The following is a 19414-nucleotide window of genomic DNA, read 5'->3' on the forward strand; positions in this document are numbered from 1 at the left end:
ATATATATATATATATAGATATAGATAGATAACATCTATATAAATTAGCATGGACTAAGTTGTTAAAAATAGGAAATTATGCAGTTTGAGCCAGTTGATTCCACATTTTGATGTATGTTTCACTGTTGTATTAAATTTAAAAAGTTTTTAAACAACTGCCGAATTTAAATTCTCTTTCAAACATTTATAAAGGTGTAAAGTCTTAGGGAAACTTTTTTTAAATCAAGCATATTTTATTGATTTTCTTATATGGCAATAGGCAAAACAAAACAAGGAAATAAGTCAAACAAAAGCAACAATTAACAAAAGATTGGCTTCATAGTTACAGTATAAAAGATTGATATATCAGAAGAATAAGAATTCTTTGCACATCCATCCTTTCATGCTACCAACAAACTAAGTCATATTTAGGAAGGAAACAATTAAAAACAAGGAAGGAATTATATCACTTCTACAGTAAGTAAACATTACTAAAACAATGTATATACTAACTCAATACAATGTGCTGGACACTCTTAATTCAGCATCATTAACAGTGAGACCAATACTATAGTAAGATTCATTCCACCTGTACCAAATTTAGTTGAATCTCAGAAGAGAGTTCCCATAGGTATACATATATTTTTATGCCCCAGCAGATCATTCACTAATGAGATCCATTCTGCACCTCTGGGAGGGTTAGATGCCATCCATGCTCGGGCTATACAAACCATGGCTAGCATTAAAATGTTAATTAACTTTTGCCATAAAATGCACATGCAAAAGGCTAAAATTGGAATATCAATACCAGTTCTGGCAATATATCTTGTGACTCCATGACAAATTGTCTATATTACTGGGCAATCCAAAAGAAAATGCCAGAATGTACCAGCTCCATGTCAACATTTAGGGCAGAGCGAGCACGGTGATCCTCCAAACTTAACTAATTTTGTGGGAGCCAGGTATGTCTTCTGTAAAATATAAAATTGAATTTCCTGGTATTTAATGCAGAATGTATGACTACAAGTAACAACCTCCCAGTCTTTGTCATGAAGGGATCCCAAATGTGCCTCCCATTTGGTACTAGGATCTGACAAAGCATCTTTATACATTTCTGTTTGTAAAGAGAGGTACACATAAGAAATGAGCTTTCACAACCCCAAATGTCTTACCAGGAGCTTTAGTTATTGCCAGTGGTTAGGTGTGGATCTGAGTAGCCAATGTATACCGTTATTACGGGTATATGTAAAACATTTCTTTGGGATACCAAATTACGACAGAAATCTTCAAATGATTGTAGGTTACTACCAAAATATAGCTGACCCACAGAGGTTACACCATGGTGAATTCAGCCAGCTATGCTTCTTAAAGAAACCAGTTCTTCATTCACGCGTGACTGCTATAAGGGAGCATCATGGTCAACACTCTCACCCCCAATAAATATTTTGTGTGAAAATCCAAATTCTTAGAGCATGCCAAAACCGATAGTGCCCATTGGCCTGCTCTGCCAACTCCCAGCTGAGCCTGCAATGGAGTATGACCATGATCCTTCTGTTCAATTAGTTATTAGTAGTAATGAGTTCCTGCTTGTCAATAGTAAAAATACATTGTTTTAAGTGTGCCAGCTGAGCAGCATAGTAGCAGTACTAGGTCTTACTTTTGGAAAATGTAGTTAGTGTAATTCTGGTCTTTTGCCCACCAGACCAGACCAGACACATAGTGATACATTTTCCTAAACATTTGCAGTTGTATAAACACTGTGGCATGCTGCAAGACATAATCATTTTGTTCAAGGCTATTCGGTCTGACATGGTCAGCCTTCTCCAAACTTGCAATCTATTGTTAAGGTATTCATTATGTGGCGGCATATTTAAGTGTCTGTGCTATGATATGTAAGTAGTTACCAAAATGCCAAAGTACTTCATTTTTGTGGTACATTGTGGTACATTGCAGTGGAAGTTGTCTGAGCGGATGGCGATTTTTCAACGGTAGAATTTCCCAATTAATTTTAAGATCTGAAAGGGCGTAAAACCTATTTATTGTATGTAACGGGATAGATCTTCGACATAATCGGCATGTCTCATAAACAACAGTCTGCACTTAGACTTTTCTAGTAAATAATCAGACCACTTCTTTTGCTCTGTACTTATAGTGCAACTCCATCACAGCAAGGAGCAATTTACGAGATAAGGCCAAGTCAGTTTTTGAAAAGGAGTGATAAATTAAGGAGAATAAGGAGCATTAAAACTCCACGAATCAATCATTACCATCTCCTTAACAAGATGGCAAATGCGCGACCGCCTTACTGAGCCGCTGCTCTCTCCACCTATTAAGGTCACCATCCAATACATTGTTGAAGTCTCCCAGGCATACAACCACATTTCTTAAGCTATTATATAGAGGAGGAATGTTGGCCCCAATAGTCACTACCGAGGAAGAACTTATAGTGCACCTAACAAACACATAGGGCCCACCTGGCTCTATCTAAACCTTTTCCAGAGCTAACCACAAACGTTAACATATTATTATCAACAGGCCTCTTGAGATTAAGGTGTGGGAGCCACGGTAAGCCCACCCTACTGATGGCATTTTTTAATGACAGAGTCTTCCTTCTACCCAGTGTGTCTTAGTTAAACAGGTTATGTCAGTGTTGTACTATTTCAGTTGTCTTGAACCATGACTGATGGACATTATCATTTCACTCTCAAACATTCCAGGTCAAGGACCTAACTGTGTTTTTGTGTGCTTGTTGGTCCAGCATGAACTTGTATATAATAAGAAAAGGGTCTATACAGAACATAAAATGCAAACTCAGTGGACCTACCCAATCCTCTCCAATGTACTCACAAAGCACCCAGCAGATAAGAGAAAGATCCCAACATACATGATACAGCAGTACCTTATGACAATAAAATAATATTTCTAGAGATAATGTGTATGTTCCCAAACAATAAATCCAATGTCAGAACAAGAGTATCCCAATCAAAATAACGTTCTTCCATCCAATACACCTACTCCTACTTACGGCATATTGCCACCCTTAACAATTTACTTAATATTCATTGTAACCTTAAACAAACTAATGCCCCCACCATGTATATTCAACCCAAAAAGAGAAAAAAATTTAGAAAGAGGAATCTAAAACAAAAGAACCCCTTTACACCACAGTCCACTCTACAATGAGAGGGGGAGAGATCAAACAAATAAAAATGCAAGAAATCTAAAGGACAGAGTCTATGCATTTTAGCAATTTCTCCCCTACAAGATAACCTTTCAAGCAAATGTATTATTAAGGCATAAACATTGCCTTTGTATTAATCATTAAGCAAACTTTAATATACCCATAAATACATAACAAAATAGCATAGTAAAGGATAAAAGGAGCAAAAAAACAATAAACACTAGGGGTAAAGGATACTCACCCTGAAATTAAATTTGAATCATGAGTCCACCTATATTATTGAGTCCATTTTTGTAAATCCATGTAACCGGAAATGACACTCTTTCTTGAGATCTTGGTTGTTGGCAGCCTCCAAGCCACTCCATGGCCTCTCTAGGGGTAGTAATTAAGTGTGTACTTTCATCCACCACTACACATAATAGAGCAGAATATAACATTGAGTAAGGTCATTGCAACTCGCTCAATCTGCACATAACCTGAATAAATTGTGAGCAAAATCTGGTAAAACAGTTATATTTTGATATTTTCAGATTTCAACAGGCCCCTTTGGCAAAACATCCCTGTCATTTTAGTGCAAACAATTGGAAAATTAATGTGCTAGATCGAACTCCTGGTTCAGGAGGCTGAGACGGGAATTGAAAAGCACTTTCAATTGCAAAATGAGGGGTGTATGCCTCTTTGCTGAAATGAGCAAGCCCTCATTCCAAAAATGTTTCAGGATAAGATCCTTCTACTTTTTCAGGTAGACACACAGATATGATGTTATTTCTTTACAGGCGACCTTCAAGGTCTCACAACTTTTGTTTACAAGTGTTGCAGAGTAAAACTGTTGATTTATCCTTTCATAGGAGAGTGCTGTCCTCCAAATTGGAGCTACGGTGCTCCACTTCACTCACTCTTTCTATTATTTTCTGGAGATGTTGCCAAATCAAGGAAAAATCATAGTGGGTCTCACCAAATGTGTCCATTAGTTTTTTTTCAGAGGACCCAATAAGCATCAAGACCTGTTGGAAAAACGTTTAGCATTCGGAAGTATCCCAGGATTTTGTGATGAAGCACGAGGCTATTTAGGAAGAGCAGGTGTTGCTTAAGAGTTTTTGGATGGAGAAGATCTTTCATATCTTTCAAGTTTCGCCACTGAGGCTACAGTTTGCTTCTTTTTCCCATCACTGAACAATATGGTCCTGACCAGAGAAAAGAGAGAAAAGTTAAAAGGAGATAGAGGAGTGGTGTCCTCTAAAATAGACTCTCTGCCTAGTGTAACACATACCACTAAAGACATGTCACCCACAACATAGACTGCCCCTTAGCCGCCACCCACTGTGGATAAAAGAGTATACCTCAATAACCTTCAAACTCCTGCAGCCATAGTAGAAAAGTATATAAGCTAAAATGGGCAGTCAGAAAAAATATTTTTCTTATACAAACATTTCCCTTTCTGATCTTCCTGAAAATATGCTCTCGCTGTATAAGATAATAAATAATAAGGCAGCAACATTTACGATGGCTGAGAGTAAATGATATAAAGAGTTATCCATTTATGATCAGGCAGAAAAGTATATTGATTGCTATTCTAAAGGAGGATGATTAATAGTTCAGCAGTTGTATATAGTCAGTAGAGTTTATTAAATGATGCAGTATATTCACCAAGTGATGAACTGACAGGGATATATAACACAATGCAGTCTGAAGTGGTCACTTCACAAATAAGCGAGATTACTAATCAGACAAATGCCAAAGCAGAGTGACTCCACCATGACTGATTACAGGAAGTAGTAGTAGTGATAATCCTTCTGCCAGTGAATTGAACATAAATGGTAACTCCAATGTGTTGCTCCAACATATGTGCTCAGGCAGCCATTGAGACAGCTTGGATTTAGAGACAAGATGACGATTTACAGACTTTTCATTGCCAATATCTGGGGAGCCACTCCAGCGCTCTTACCTGGGTTTGATTCCATATCACTTATATCATCGGTAGCCAGTTCTGAGCAGTTCTGGAAATGCTGATATATATTTTCTTGCTGGTGACAATGATAGTTATTGTCAGAAAGCTCCTGTGTCCCAAAAATTCCCAGATCTCATTTGTAATAACTACAATCCTTGTCCAATTTGTTTTTGATCTATTCATCTAAGTCATATGCACAATTAAAAAATTCTGTCTCTATTTTGTAACTTCAAAAGTTTACTCCGTGTTACTCAGATTTCTCCAGGTATATTCAAGAGAGGAAAATGTCACTGGATAAATTCAGCAGATTAAACTATTGATAGAATTTTTTTGACAGCAAATCTCATTTGGATTGCAAAGATTTCTGTTGGGTATGAAGATAATAATTTGTTTCAGGTTAGTAAGTTCCATCTTAGAAATGACAGCAGTAAAAGTTACTAAGAGTAGCAATATTTAGGATTTGACTTGATGTGCGGTATTAACCAGGGGTGAAAATTTTGTTTTTCTTACAGATAACAAATGCATGATCCTACTGTATACTCTTGTACCATTCAGCTCCTCATAGTTTCTATTTTGCAAAACACTTAATTGTTCTTTTAAATTGATAGTTTGAGGTACACATAGAATTGACGTGGTTGAACTAAGTAGATAAACAGGTTGACATGTTTTCTGTAAAATCTTAAAATTAAGTTTTGTTTTGATCCCCTTGTAGCCATACTAAGTGTCTTTAAAAGAACTGTATTCCTACCAAAATATTTTAACTATAGCTCAATTTACTATTCACACTTTTTGCACCTCTGCATTAGCAGCAGATAAGCCAAATATAATAGTGACAAAAACAAAATGACATTTATTTTCCTGTACTGCAAGACACTATCAAATTATTGTCCTATAAACTCCATCATTTTAGAGCTTCTCCTGACAGATGATTGTTTTCTTTCTATCTAAAGATATTTAATGCTTTGATAAGTATGTAAATAATAATTTAAACAGTATTCCAGACAAACTATGGTATCTAAATTGTTACTTTACAGCTGCTGTTCAACTGCCATTTATATTACAGCCTATGTCTGCTGTCAGCTTACTGTATACATAGGATCCAATATAGATTGTTGTATAAAATGTGTTAATGAAGATCGATTTTCCTTACACAGCAGAGAACAGCAAGAATGGAGTGTTTCAGATTTCTGTTGCTGACTATTAACATAACCGAGTGCAGACTTGGGTAGGAAACATAGGAAATATAGCACAGATATTTGTATAATGGATTTTGTAACTGGGAGGTAAAAGGCCACAAGATTAGACCTGTAAAAAAGAGGACATAAAAGAACAGAAATGAGGCCATATTTACAAGAGCCATTATGTGGGCAGCAAGTTGAGGTTTTTTGAATCCCGAATCTTTGCTGCTCATATTCCTGGTGTGTTTTATGAGTGATACAATCAGAAGAGAAATGGCTGCACCAAATATGAGGAACGTTATGAAGGATCCTCCAAAGCTAATGATGATTGAATTTAAGTAATTTATTTCCACAGTTATATTTCCATCATAAGTACCATTGATGAAATGTGCAGAATTCATGTGACGTACTGAGTACACAAACTATCCACATGGCAGACTGGAGAGAACAGACACCATCATTGACGATAGAAGAAACCACGGCACCAACCTGGAGATGTTCATCTTAAGTCTCAGGAATAATCTGTTGCTGTAGTTTGTGATCTTTACACAGTAGAATACACAGAGCACGGTGCCCCACCACAGGCTGCAGAACTCCACAGATAATGTTGCAGTTGCCAAATATTCAAAACTATTTTTAACTAGATTTGCAATCTCAGCATCCAATAGCCATACAATTAGAAGAATGATCCTCACCGCCCCCAGGCTGGTCATGATAATGTCCACAGTTTGTAGAGTTTGACCATTCTGCCACCACACTAAGTTTTTTGTCACTATAAATACATTGAGAATAAATCCGATGACTATTAACATGTAAATTGCAATTAATAACAAAAGTAAAGTTGTGTAATCCATCTTTTCTTTCTCAGAATCAAGTAATTTTGTCAGAGAATCATCATAACTACCCAGCACTGTACTTCATGTTTATTCTGGATGAGACACCTGCTGTGTGACATGAGATGATATTGAGCTAAAATTAAACATAGAACTGCTTTCTATAAGTTTTGCATAATATTTGGTTACCGATCTCCAAGTACGTAAACCATTGAGAATGAAATTAAATGCAATCAATTTCATAACTCTAAGTAGTGTGAAAATCTTCTCTGTTACGTATCTGTTAAAGCACCTGATAGCTTTGGAGATATAAAAATGATGTTTAACTGCAATATACAATATATACTGCAATACAATATTTTTCTAATATTATACTTACTTTTATAGTATATTTATAGCCAATAAGCAAAAGATTCAAGAATACAATGGAAATTAAAGGACAGATTATTTTTTCATTTCTTATTTAAAAAAAAACCACTGACAACTGTGGATACCTGTACGTTCAAGTCCTAAATAGATGTATAGGAAAAGGTAACAATGAATAGATACACTTGATTGTAAACATTTATCTTTAATAGTCATATAAATGTAATGACCCTGAGTGTTCATGGGAACCTAAGTGTTTAAAAACCAGGTGTATCTTGGATCCTCTGGATCCTGACTGAAGGTGTCTGGGCTACATTCTCAGTACTAAATTTAAGGCATAGTTCATATGTCCTTGAGTCCACCTTTTCCCCCATCCACTATAACCTGATAGAGCAACCTCACAGAATCACTAGTGAAATAATTAGTACCACCTGTAGATCTATTAAAATGTGTCCATCAGTAATTACTACACCTGTGCTCCAGCTCGGGGATATCGAAAACAATGATTTAGAGGAAGGCAAGTGCCAGTAGTCCCAACCAGAGAAGCAGAAAAGGGGGTAGTGGGAAAATCAGAGCTAAGGAAAGCTAAGCAGGACAGCAGTGGTGTGAGAATCAGCACTGTTTTAAAAATGAAGCCCAAATTGGTCCCAAAACAAAGGCATGGTAATCGCAGATATAGCAGTTGGAATTTAGATGAACACCAATGGAGGGAAAAAATGTGGAGATCCCAGATATTGGGTTGTGTCCTTTGCCCGGTACACCTCATCAGCTACCATACAAGAGAGAGACCAGCAGGAGCCAAGGGAAGTAGTTATCTCTTTTTGTACATTTTAGAGCGGAAGGTGAAGAGCCTGGTTTAAATTGGCACTGTTGCTTTGGAATCTGGAGAAAAATAAAGAAGGTTGATTTGGGTTTTAGGCATTGGAGTGCAGAGGAGGATCTAACAACACGTTTAAAAACCACAGAGGAGGCATTATAGGTTCAGGACCAGAGAGGTTCAAAAAGACTGTTTGTGCAGGAGATTCAAGAGGCTTGCATCCGATGTCATGTAGGACTCTCAGCGAGTGAGTAAGCGAAAGTGGACTATTACTTTGGCTTTAGATGAGCCATGATCAGGAAGCCACACTGAAGCCAGAATAACACCTTGTTTTAAATTCTTGTTATTGTAAAAGATGGGAGCTGGGCACACTCTCGCCTCTCGTGGAAATGTTTCTCTGATCACTCACAAAAATGGGTTTTTAGAATGCATTACAATTGATCAAAGTTTATAATTGAATATTTCAACTGTTTTACAAATAAATAATATACATTCATCCAAGATGATGTTTACAACATATTTCTGTTATATAGCTTTCTTTTCTTTTTTGTCAGGACAGCAATAATATTTAAACAGTACAATTCTCACTTGACAATCTCTAGCACTAATTTACAATAGTTCCACTCTCTATTAGATCAGTCAGCTTGTCCACCATTGATTACCCAGTGCACAGGAAACACAAAATTTTAAAGTCTAAACTCCTCGCCAGATCTAACTTGATTGACAGATGTCAAACCCAATGCAACAAAATGCAAGGTTAATTTCACTTCCACCAGTCTGCACCTCATTTCCCACAGTGTGGGTATAAAAGTATGTTAAAAAAATTATTTATTTAGATGATGATTTTTATATTTTTAAGTTGTAGCATGTAAGAAAGAGCATGACTTCGTAAACTCATGTACACATGAAAATTAGTCCATTGTCTCAGCCTAAACAGCAGGATTATATTCCACTGTCCACTAAATTACTGCATGAATATATATCACACCAAGGGGTGGGTCACATAGCCTTTGTTTAGTTGTGTGTCTGTGTGTGTTAAGATAATGAAAATCTGTTCTTTGTTTCATTACAGATGACTGTATTAGATAATCAAATGTAATGTCTCTATGTTATGACCTCTCCTGTATAAATAAGCTCTGAAGATGCCACCGAACAATACCTAATTGTATCATCTGCTATCCCTTTGTTTGTTTGTATATCTGTGACCAGTAAACACAGAAAAGGACAGATCCTAGAATGCCATAATGGGGCATTTCTGCCTTTAAAAGAGAGCTCCCAAAACACCAGAGGACAAATCACTACCCAGGTATAGCTGTAGTCAGGCTGATGTTGATATTTTGCTCTCTGCCAGTTGACAGGGAAGGGGCAATTGGTCCCAGGAGTACTGCCCTTTGTCCTGATCTCTCTCAGAGTGAGAGCTGTGTGTCGGTGACTTGGGACAGATACCTTAATGGTAGCCTCAAAGAAGAGAGCATCTGCATCCTTAGAGAAGATTGGATGGACGGCGCTCCCTCAGAGTGGCTAGGATACTGGTGAGGCGCTTTTATTATGCCCTGTATGTGGGCTGTGCAAGTCTGTATGTGTGCTGGCTCTCATTTTATAATTGCATTACTTTATATAATGTATATAATTTTCAATCTGCACGTTGCCTTAGTGGTTATCCATTCCACCTGCCAACAGTGGGGTCATGAGTTCAAATAGTGACCCATGTTGGGGAATATATCTAAATTGAATGTTGAATTTTGTGTGGAGCTACAACAGAGACAAGCAGCTTATCAATATAAAAAGTATCCATAGAAATAGAAAATATCCACATATAAAAGATACACAGCCGAGGCATAAAGGACATGTAATAAAGCTTGTGAAAAAGTATTCCACAACCAAATAGAAACACATTTTAAAATAGAGGTACATTATTATGGCTCATAACAGATTGCATACCAGATAAAAGCAAATAACACCCAAGTCACCCAAAAAAACAACAGAAGGGCAAAAATTAGAAAGAAATTAGAGTCTAATTATTATTATTACTATTATTCTATTTACATCAATGATTTTACATCGGAATTTATTCAAACTGTGCATCTACCTTGAATTTTGGGGTTAAATAGTTCATTGTATAATTATTGACATTAATAAAAAAACAAAATCAAATTGTTTGTTATGACAAACATTGGTTTTACAACAGTTTAGTGTTGTGGATATTTGGTGCTGCTGGTGTGTGCAATTATTATTTTTTCTCTGTAACACTTTAGCTTGTCACTAGCACTTATGTGATTTTCAGGCAATGGTGTATTGTTGACTTTCTCATTCTAGTCTATATAATGCATGTATGTTTTCCATCTGCATGCTGCATTAATGGTTAGAAAATCCACCTTTCAACAGTGGAGTCATGAGTTTGAATCCTGAGTCACAGGCTTATGTCTGTGGAGTATAAATATCCTTTCCTTGTTTGTGTTCGATTACTCCTATGTGTCTCATATGGAAGAGTGTGCATGGTTTATGTACTCAGATTATATATAAATAGTTCAAACAACTTGAACTATAATGCCTTTTATATATACTAGCATATTATTAGCTGTAATAAAACAATAACAAACAAGGTATAGGCTAACTATTAGATATTACACACTAACCACTTCACATTGCAATTTATTAAAACTGTGCATCCACCATGTTTTTTTTAAAATAAATAGTAGATTGTTTAATTTATAAAAGTAATATCATTTTTTTTTGTTTTGTTATGAGTGAACTGTATGCAGATGTATATTGTGTATATGTAGTTGTGATTAGGGATAATTTAAACAAAAGCAATGATTTTTCAACAGTTTAGTGTTGTGATTCATCGCTGCTGCTATAGATTTTTTGGACTTAAGCCTGATCCATAGCTTCCTTGCGGGTTAAGCATGAATTTAAGAAAAACGCTAAGTACTGCTTCTTTCTCTGTCCGACAGATCCGGAGGTAAACGCCTATTCTTCTCAAGTCATTACGATCTCCGCCCTTCCCCCACTCTGTTTACTTAAGAGGTTAGAGAGCTTCATAAGTGCAGTTAAGGAATATTTTGATCTTAACTTAAAATAGATTTTACTTAAGTGACAGATTTTCGTTCTTATCTCTCTGTTCTGGGCATGCACGCAGAGTGGATTTTCACATTATCCGCTCAAATTCGGTAGATTAGAACGGTAATGAATCAGGTCCGGAGTCTTTATCAAGGCGGAGGAACTGACCACTTTGTAATGATTTTATATCCTTCCCAAAATAACGACCTATCTACTTCCGCCTTGCCACGACACCATGAACAAGGCTTGGCAGTATTCAATTACACCGTCGTGAGTCTTGGTAATGTAAACCAAATTAAAAGCGAGGCTTGGGTGCTGGCTTCTCCACATTCAAACAAAAGTATAATGTACCCTTGTTACAGATGTTAACGGAATGATGGGAATGGGCAAATGTACATAGTCAATGTACAGTAAGGGCGTGCCAAGGTTGAGGTCACTCACATCCGTCTTAGATACGTATGTGATTCTCAGCGTTATTACTTGCACCAGGTACACATCAGGAGTAAGGAACACTGATTGACTCAAAACTGTAATGAGGATACAAATAAAAGCCTTCTGCTTTCTGCACATACAGAAAAACCACCTAGTTCATGCATTTGCTATGCGAATAGCCCATAAAATCTAATATCTCTTTCCAAAACAAGGTAATCATTGCTCAGCAGAGTCTATGTTATTTATATAGTTCATTCAAACTTCTATTCATTGGAAGTTGGATAAATTCAATCTGGATTGAAAGGGTCTTTATAGCTGGACCTTCTGTGAAGAAAAACCAAAAAGTTTTGCATAGAGATTAACATTTATTCACTAGGAATTACTGTAACTGTAACATGCGTGTACACCGTTAACAATTAACCAGTAAACATTTTTGTGCAGTGAACAGCTGCTAATAAGATACTATGCGTTTCATGCCATGAAAAAAATGATTTCCTCAAAGGGGCAGTCCTCAATATCACAAACAGAGTATGTCAAAGCCACTCCGTTCTCATCATCACCTAGTACAGCCCCCTTGAACGACTTCATTGAAATCCAGGAAGAAACAATCATTCATCACCAACAGCTCCTGTAAAACTTTCTAAGCATTCAGCCAGTTTAAAAGCAACACTGCTCCTCTCATAAATCAGGGTACTCTCGTTAGACACCTCACATTGTGTCTGCAAATCACTCAACATTTTCTCAACAAAATCTCCCGTCACTAAATATTCACACATCTTTCCAGATTCTGTGATTTCCAAGTTGAAAGTACAAATATATTCACTTATGTCTCATTCACAGATGACATTTTATCTCGTAACATTTCTTTAAAGGCATAACAAATCCTCCTGATTTCTGAGAACATTTATCAGAACCATTTTCACACAGATAAAAACAGCTTGTAATATCTGCATGTAAAAGCTCACTCCCACAATTCTCAACTTCATTAAAGAGAAAGCTATTTTTCTCAACTTCAGAAACAAAATTATTTTGTTCAAATACAGAAACTGCTTGTTGGACCCTAGCCAGCTGAAAGTCACTGTGTTCTTCTGACATTATTCTATCTACATTATTTACAATCTTGTCAGTCCACTGATTCGTGCAGTGATGGAACAAAGATTTTAAAACTTGTTTTGCATCTCTTCAAAAGCTTACAATTAAGCAATGCATTATATTTACAAAATGTACAACTTTTTCAACCTTGAAACATGTATCTTTTAAAAACGGACAAGACAGACAAACATTGTGATTTAAACTAAATCACACCTCTCCCTTACAGAGCACTAAGACAGAGAGCAAACATGTAACACTTGTGTAACGTGCAGTAATAAGTAATAAATATGGAGTACTTGCCTTACTCTAGATTAGCGCTGGCCAGCCGTTGGTGCGGAGTCTAACGAACCCCATGGTGTTCACCAAGGCAGGATAGGCTTTGCTGTGGAGGAACGCAGGTCGTGGTCCACTGGTCTGCCTCTATAGGTAAGGATGTGGGAGATATAAATGTGGTCAGCAAGCCGGGATCTGGTACACTGGAGCAGAGATTAGACCTGATCAGCAAGCCGGGATCTGGTACACTTTAGCAGAGATTAGACGTGGTCAGCAAGCCGGAATCTGGTACACTGGTGCAGAGATTAGATGTGGTCAGCAAGCCGGGGTCTGGTACACTAGAGCAGAGATTAGATGTGGTCAGCAAGCCGGGGTCTGGTACACTTGAAACAGAGATTAGACGTAGTCAATCAAGCCTGGGACTGGTACACTTGGAGCAAAGAGGTAACGTGGTCAAACAAGCCTGGTCTGGTACACTGGAACAGAGTCTGGAAGATCAGCAAGGTTCACTGGAGATCACGGGAAACGCTTAGTCAGGAACAGGAAGAAGTTGCTCTGACGCTGCCCAGAGTTTTTGTAGAGCATCTTTGAATTCCCCGCCTGCCGTGTCATGTGACCGCGCTGCCGAGACCCGGAAGCAGCGGAGATCGCGGCGCTGGAACGGGCACAGGTAAGTGTTTAAAGGTACCCCCCTCCAAAAAAGGTGGACTCCGGACACCAATACTGGCTTGGTGGGAAATTTGTTATGAAAAGCTCGCAGGAGTCGTGGAGCATGTAGATCGGTAGCAGGGACCCATGAACATTCCTCAGGACCGTACCCTTTCCAGTCCACCAGGAATTGCAGAATTCCTCTAGAGCGGCGGGAATCCAGAATTTGCTTGACTTCAAACTCAGGCTGTTCTTGAATTACCACAGGAGGTGGCGGTCTCTCTGTAGTGGAGAATTGATTAGTAGTAACAGGTTTAAGGAGAGAAACATGGAAGACATTAGGAATACGTTATGAAGAAGGAAGCTTCAATCTAAAAGCCACTGGATTGATAACTTGGGATATTTCAAAAGGACCGATAAATCTAGGAGCCAACTTCTTGCTAGGAACTTTCAAATGGATGTTATGGGTGGATAGCCATACCTTGTCCCCTGGGATGAATTGATGAGCTACCCGCTTCTTCTTGTCATACGCCTTCTTAGCACGGTTAGTGGATCTCCTCAGGCTGGTTTTCACTAGATTCCAGGGGGTAAATGTATCAATCTCCGGATTCTTCATCTCCGGCGTGTTCAGCCTCTTCAGCGCTTAAATTTAAAGCGGCGCTGCATTGTAAAGGGAATGATATTTACCACTTGAGTTTTTTGAGATAGAACCGCTCCGACCCCCACAGAGTATGCGTCCACCTCTACGAAAGAGGGCCGTTGACAGTCTGGTTGAAGAAGAATTGGAGCTGTAGAGAATAATGTCTTGAGATCCTTGAAGGCTTGAACTGCTTCAGGAGTCCAGATTTTAGGATTGGCGGATTAGCAAGAGAGGGCTGTAATGGGGGCTAGTAATGAAGAGTATCCTTTAACAAACTGTCGATAATAATTTGAGAATCCTAGAAATCGCTGAGTAGCCTTAAGGCCTGATGGTTGTGGCCAATCCAGGTTGGCTTTAAGCTTGGATGGATCCATTTGAAGGCCAGTTTCAGATATAATATATCCTAGGAAGGGAAGTCTTTTTTGTTCGAACACACATTTTTCGAGTTTGCAATATAACTGATATCTTCGAAGCCTACTCAATACTTCTTTTACATGTCTGCAATGAGATAAAAGATCTGGGGAGAAGATAAGGATGTCATCTAGGTAGATAACTACAAACTGATAGAGTAAATCTTGGAAGATCTCGTTCACAAAGTTCTGGAAAACAGCAGGAGCGTTACATAGCCCAAAGGGCATTACCAAGTACTCAAAGTGTCCATCTCGCGTATTAAAAGCTGTTTTCCACTCATCCCCTTCTTTAATTCTAATAAGGTTGTGTGCCCCTCTTAGGTCCAACTTGGAAAAAATGAAGGCCCCCTTTATTTGGTCAAAGAGCTCAGAGATCAAAGGAAGGGGATATCTGTTCTTCACATGATAGAATTGATGGCATGGTAATCAATACAAGGGCAAATGCTTCTTTTTTACAAAGAAGAGACCTGCCACTGCTGGAGATGATGATTTTCGTATGAATCCTCTCTTGAGATTTTCTTGAATGTATTCAGATACTGCGTTGGTTTCAGGAACAAATAAGGGAAAAATACGTCCTCGGGGAATGGATTTACCAGGTTGGAGATTAATAGCACAGTCCCAGCTTCTATGAGGTGAAGGTTTAGTGGCCTCCTGTTCACAGAAGACATCTGAAAAACTTCAGTATTGAATTGGCAATAATTGAGGATTGCCCAGTTGAGCATTAATTTTGGAAAAAATAGGAGGTATTTTAGTCAAACAACTACTGTGGCAAGTAGAACTCCAAGAAATAATCTCACCAGAATGCCAGTCAATCCCAGGAGAGTGAAGACGAAGCCATGGCAGGCCCAGGATCAAGGAGTTATTGGCTTTAGGAATGATTAAAAAAGAGATGGTCTCGACATGTAGTGCTCCCACTCTGAAGGTTAAAGGTATGGTACTAAACAGAATGTGTCCTCCAGAAATAGTGCCTCCGTCAATGGTGGTGAGGGAGATGGGTCTCTCTAGGGACTGGGTAGGAATACCTAATTGAGAGATGGTATCTGAAGAAATGAAATTGCTTGCTGCCCCGGAATCCAGTAGTGCATAAACAGGGTGGACCTTGGAACCTACCACTACTGTACAGGGAAGAATAAGGCAATCTTTACTGTTGGAAGAAGAGAGTATGTGAAAAGAGGGACCTAACGAAACCTCCCTGCTAAATGTTAGGTTCTGTCGTTTCCCGGGCGCTTAGGACAGGCACCCAGAAGATGACCCCCCTCGCCACAGTACAAGAACAATCTGTTCCTGAACCTTCTTTCTGTCTCCTCAGCCAAAAGGCGGGTTCTTCCGAGCTGCATGGGTTCTTCTAGAGTTTGAACAGGGACCTGAAAACTGGGAGCAAGACGATAAGGGCCACGACGGGATTGCTCCCTCTCCAGAGATCGCTCCTTGAAACGAAGGTCAATCTTAATGCACAAGGAAATTAAATCATCCAAAGAGGTAGGAAGTTCCTGGGAGATTAATTCGTCCTTAATTTGGTCTGTAAGACCTTGCCAGAAAGCAGTGGTTAAGGCTTCGTTATTCCACCAGAGCTCTGAGGCCATTGTCCTAAACTGTACAGCATATTGACCTACCAAAAGGCTTCCTTGTCGGAGATGAAGGATACTGGTAGCTGCGTTGGCGACCCGACCGGGCTCATCAAAAACCTTCTTAAAGGGAGAACTATAGACTTGATTTCTTATATAAACTATACCAAACTCCCTTCTGTAGTTTTGGCGTTAGACGCAGAGAAGGCCTTTGATAGGCTCTCCTGGCCATTTATGTTTCAAACCCTCCAATCTTTTGGATTCTTTGGCAATTTTCTTCAGGGTATTCAAGCCTTATATCATAATCCATCCTCCTCGGTTTTGACAAATGGTTTGAGTTCATCAGTGTTTGGCATCAGGAATGGGACGATGCCCCCTCTCCCCTCTTATTTATGCGCTATGCATAGAACCACTTGCTGCTCGGATTCGACTGAACCCAGATGTGAAGGGAATCCAGGTCAAGAGTAGATAATATAAGATTTCGCTGTTTGCAGATGATGTTCTTCTCACTTTATCATCACCTCAAACCTCTCTTCCTAATTTATTTGCGGAACTGCAAAATTTTGGTTCTCTTTCTGGCTATAAAGTGAATAACTCTAAATCAGAAGCACTTGCGCTACATCTTCCACTTCACATAAAGAAAGTATTAGAGCTCAATTTTGAGTTTCAATGGCGTCCCCGAGCAATCTGTTACCTGGGAGTCTATATAACTACCTCCTACGAAACTCTGTTTCAGGCTAATTACCCCCCGTTGCTGTCTAAAATAAAACAAGACTTATTGACCTGGGGTTCTCTCTACATCTCGTGGTTCGGAAGGATCAATACTATCAAAATGAATGTCTTACCCAGACTTTTATACTCTTTTCAATCTATATGCGGTGAGTTTGTGTGGCAAGGCAAGAGACCCAGACGTAGTAAACTTTGTCTAGCTAAATCTAAATATAATGGTGGCCTGGGCCTCCCCTTGTTTGACAAATATTACCAAGCTACACAACTGACTTATCTCATTTCTTGGCTCTAACCATTAGGACTCAAGAAGTGGGTGGATATTGGAGAATTGTTGTCTCCAGATATAGGAGTTCGCTTCTTACCTTGGATTTCTAGGAGTGTCAGACCAGCCTCAGCCTCTGTTACGCCATCCATTCGATTTACGCTGGAGGTATGGGACAAATTGAACAAAAAATATACACTGGCCCCATACCCCTCGCCTTTCACCCAGCTGTGGAGACATCCTCGCTTCCCACAGGGTTACATTAATGCTTTTGCTTACCCTTGGAGGAAAGCAGGGTTAGATCGATTCTTTCACCTGATGGGTGAGCATGCACCGCGCTCCTTCACAGATCTGAGTGAGAGACATGCACTTCCAAGCAATCTATATTTTCACTATGTGCTAATTAAAAGTTTTATACAAGCCCAGACTTAATCATCTAAGTTGCGGTTGCCGACACCCTTCGAGAGGCACTGTATTTATAGTCCTGGTCACCGAGGCTATATATCGATCCTGTATAGTTCTCTTGTGTCCTCCTCATCTCCTTCTAAGGAACCGTTTGAGCAGGCTTAGGAACAGGATCTTGGGGTAACCCTAGACGAGGAGAGATGGTCGCTCATTCGCGAAAGAATTTTGAGGTCATCTATCAATACAGCCATTCGTGAAAACACATACAAGGTTTATACCAAATGGTACATGGTCCCTGAGAGACTTCATTCTATCTTTCCCCATACTTCAGATCTTTGTTGGCATGATTGTGGGGCGGTGGGCTCTTTCCTTCATATTTGGTGGGATTGCCCTCTGATGGCTAAATTTTGGGACGAGGTAATACCGTTGGTTCGACAGGTTACATCAATCAATGTGCCTAAGAATCCACTCTTGGTGCTTCTATGCCAACCTATCAAGGGCATTACTAAGACATCAGATAAGCTTGTCCGACACATATATAATGCAGCCAAGCTACAAATAGCTAGTGAATAGAAGAAGACCTCACAACCTTCTAGAGAAGGTGTTTTGAAAAGAACTTGGCACACGGCATCTATGGAATATGTGACTAGTCTCCTCCATGACACAGTTCCCACGTTCCACAAAGTGTGGGATCCTTGGTATAGTTTTAACAACAGTTCTATGCCAGGCCTCTCATAAGCCTTAGATGCTCTCCCCTCTTTATCTTTTCTTCTATCTCCCTCTTTTTTTTTTTTTTTTCATTATTATAACTGATGTGTCAAGTTCTCAGGCGAGGATACATTCCCAACTTGGACTGTCCTTTTCCCTTCCCTCCTTCCCCCTGTTCCCCAAATAAAAATAAAAAATTCTGGCAGTTCGTTATATTCGATGGATACGTACAATGGAACAAAATGCACCTTTGGAATTGGGAAAATTTTCTATTTCAATACTCACCTTGTAGATTTTTAACTCCCTCCTGGAATGTACTTGGTTGTGAAAAATATATTTATATGTTTTCTGATGTTCTTCTATGTTTTTTTTTATTTTTCCTACCTGAGCTTTTACATTTTGTATTCCGGGTACTTGGATAATCTGTATGTTATGTACTGTTGTACTTTGTATACATCTGCTATTATAAGTAAAAAGTTTAAAAAAAAACAAAAAAAACCTTCTTAAAGGTAGAAAGGAAATTTGGGTAATTATGTAGTAAAGGATCATCTGTCTCCCAGAGCGGGGATGCCCAGGCTAGGGCCTGACCAGACAAGAGGGATATGATAAATGCTACTTTAGCCTTTTCAGATGGAAAATTTCCGGGTAGGGGCTCAAATTGTATAGAACATTGATATAAAAATCCCCTACATAACTTAGAGTCCCCATCAAACTTAGGTGGGTTAGGGATACGTAGAGATGAAGCCACACCTGTAGGTAAGGCGATGACAGTAAGAGCCTGTATAGGAGCTGATGCCGTCCCTGACGCTACTAAGGTTGACTGCTAGGTATACATTCGGGCTGACAGTCCTTGTAAAAATTTAAGCAACTGATCCTGATTGGCTTCCT

Source organism: Mixophyes fleayi, chromosome 3 (assembly GCF_038048845.1).
Source record: "Mixophyes fleayi isolate aMixFle1 chromosome 3, aMixFle1.hap1, whole genome shotgun sequence".
NCBI classification, from domain to species: Eukaryota; Metazoa; Chordata; class Amphibia; order Anura; family Limnodynastidae; genus Mixophyes; species Mixophyes fleayi.